General features: G+C 34.5%; 1 non-coding gene across 1 annotated transcript; it reads right to left on the reverse strand.

The window, feature by feature from the left end:
* Window positions 1-2725: 2725 nt before the first annotated feature.
* LOC112096526 lies at window positions 2726-2829 on the reverse strand. Its single transcript, XR_002904429.1, has one exon. It is a non-coding gene; the product is annotated as a small nucleolar RNA R71 (small nucleolar RNA).
* Between the last annotated feature and the right edge of the window lie 238 nt (window positions 2830-3067).

Raw genomic sequence — 3067 nt, forward strand, 5'->3', positions numbered from 1 at the left:
TGCATTTTTTGTAGGTGGGAAATATTTCATCAGGAATTTCTCAGCCAATTCATTCCATGTAGTGATGGAATCAGATGGTAATGAATTTAACCATGGCTCTTGCTCGATCTTTTAAGGAATAAGGAAAGAGCCCCAGCCTTAATGCATCTTGTGTTGCTCCAGTAATCTTGAAAGTATCACTTCCAAGAACAATTTAAGATGGAGATGAGGATCTTCATTTCGTAGTCCATTGAATTGACCAACTGTTTGCAACATTTGAAACATCACTGGTTTCAACTCAAAATTTACAGCGTCTACTTCAAGTCTGATGATGTCAGGATGTACAACTTGAGGAGTTAGCACAACATAATCTCTTATAGCTCTGTCTCTGTCAGCAGCCATGTAAATAATATTATTATTGCCTGGCTGTCTCCCGTTAGCATGTTCATTCTGCTCTTCCTGAATGCTGACTGGTTGTAAGGGCCCGTGAAGATTCAAATTCCCTGCATCCTGTAAATTATTCATGCTTGAATCAATTTCTGAATTCTTTTGTTCTCTTCGCAATATCCTGACAGTCCTTTCAATCTCAGAATCGAATTGGAATACCACAGATCTGTCTTTGCGCATGCATGTACCGATCTGCCAATAAATAGAATAAATCAAATCAAATTTGGCGCTATTAAGATTTACTTCACACTTCAAAAATAAACAATCAATCCCCAGCAACGGCGCCAAAAACTTGTTAGTTGATTTGTATAGGCAATTACTACCAATGCCAATGTGCAAATATACACAACAAGTAATAAAGTCTCAACAAGGATTGATGTTATTAAAATGTTAAAGCAATCACAATAGTGCAATTCAACTTAGGAGCGAAACAAACAATTGTAAAGTAATTTCCAAAGTAATTGAGAGTTGTGAAAGAATTAAATAAAATAATACTGTAACAAAATAAACTAAGTTAAATGTCACGATCCTATTGGATTAAAATTCTTATGCACTGTTGATCGATGACGTGGCAACATATCAGTGAACCAAAAATCTCGCGTACGGTACATGCATTACACATGATTATTTTCAACCAAACCGCATCACTGTTCAAGCAGGGTCAAACCGTGTTACTGTTCACCCGTGTGGTCAAACCGTATACTGTTGACTGCGACGTGGCGCAATCCTGAGCGTCCGAAATGTTTTCGATCCGATGGCCATGATTTACTCAATGTATCTATAAAAATGGGCTCTCCCCTCCTAATTTGATATCTCTGAATCCATTTTTAGACTCCATTTTCTGTAATTTCTTCTTCATCTTGTATTTTCTATGTGTTTTAATAAATTTTCATTTTGCCCTTAGTTCAATTATGAGAAGCTAACTTTCTTTCAAGCTTAGGTTAAAGGTGAAGTCTCAACACGTGTCATGTACTTTATTTGGTAAATTTTACTTTCTCTTCTCCTCTAATTTTTGTGGATGATTTGACTTTTCGTCGACAAATAATAATAATCTTGTCTAGATACCGTCTTAGTTTCACCGGCTCTCTAGTGCAAGGTTATTATTATTTGGCACAATAAGCCCTTAGCACCATAGTGATTAGAGTGTGGTTCATGAGGTGTGGATTCCCCCCTCATGATTTAATTAGCACTAATAAGGAATATTTAGCCCATGGTGCATGTTGATACGGATCCAGATACCCAAGTACGTCATTTCAATAGATTTCTCTTCAATTTATTCTCGTCATTTTAATTTCAGTTTTAGTATAATCTAAGCCACTTTCACCTAAAATCCAACCACCCTCATATAAAATTAATTCTACATATAATTAAAATTCACCTCCTCATGGGATCGACACTCGTCACCATTGATTTATTCTACAATAGATTCGTGCACTTACGAGTTCAATAAAATTTGCACAACAAATTTTTGGCACCGATGCTGAGGAGGTAAATAATTTTAATTCATAGAATTAATTTTGGTGAATAATTTCTTTTAATTGTTTTCTTGTATTTTTTTTCTCTTAAAAAAAAGTGAATTTACATTTAGAGGTAAGAATTTCTTTTCTTTCTCTATTATTTACAATTCTGCAATTTAATTTTTAAGTTATTTTCTTTGTAACTTTTGTTTATCTTACCAATTTTTTTTAGTTAATTTATTTCACGTATTTTTTTGTGTATTTTTATAGTAAGGTTGTAATAGCGCGATAAGGTTAGTATCGTAATTTCTCCTTCTTCTTTATTTTTATCTGTTTTGTTCCCATTTATCTTTTGTTTATTTTTTTGTATGCATGGTCGTAGGTCATTACTACCTAATCTTGAACCTATAGACCTTGAACTTGAGAAAACACTTCGCACACACAAACAAGTTAAAAATAAAATGGATTTGCAACGACATGAGAGGCCATTTAAGGATTACTTTAGTCCTTTAGCTAATTTGAGCACATCATGCATAAGATACCCAAATGTAGCTGCTAGGAGTTTTGAACTAAAACCTAGTGTGCTAAATTGTCTCCCAACATTCTATGGCCTAGAAAATGAGGACCCATATAATCATTTGAATGATTTTCATACTATTTGCCAAATATTTAAATATGAGAATTTTTCAGATGATTATGTAAAACTTAAACTATTCTCATTTTCTTTAAAGGATAGAGCTCGTTCATGGCTTAATACATTGCCTGCTAATAGCATTACATCATGGGAACAAATGGTAACTAAATTTTTGAATAAATACTTCCCAGTGCATAAAACCAATGCTATTCGCAAGGAAACTTCAGAGTTTACCCAGAGAGAAGATGAGCAGTTTTTTGAAACATGGGAGCGATTCAATGGGCTACTCTTAAAGTGTCCACATCATGGGTATGAGAAATGGCACAAATGCCAATACTTTTTGGAGGGATTATTGTCGAATGTGCAAGAATGGCTAATGGCAACAAGTGAAGGAGAGCTAATGTCAAAAAGTGCATCAGAGATTTGAGAATTCTTCCAGCAACAAGCGGATGATTCTCAACAACAGAGTCGGTCACTCAGGAATACTAAAAGAATTAAAGGAGTAAATAAGGTTCACATTGGCAAGTCAACTTCGGGAATCAAAGAAGTC

The sequence above is a fragment of the Citrus clementina genome, unplaced genomic scaffold, assembly GCF_000493195.1.
Source record: "Citrus clementina cultivar Clemenules unplaced genomic scaffold, Citrus_clementina_v1.0 scaffold_8, whole genome shotgun sequence".
Taxonomy (NCBI): Eukaryota; Viridiplantae; Streptophyta; class Magnoliopsida; order Sapindales; family Rutaceae; genus Citrus; species Citrus x clementina.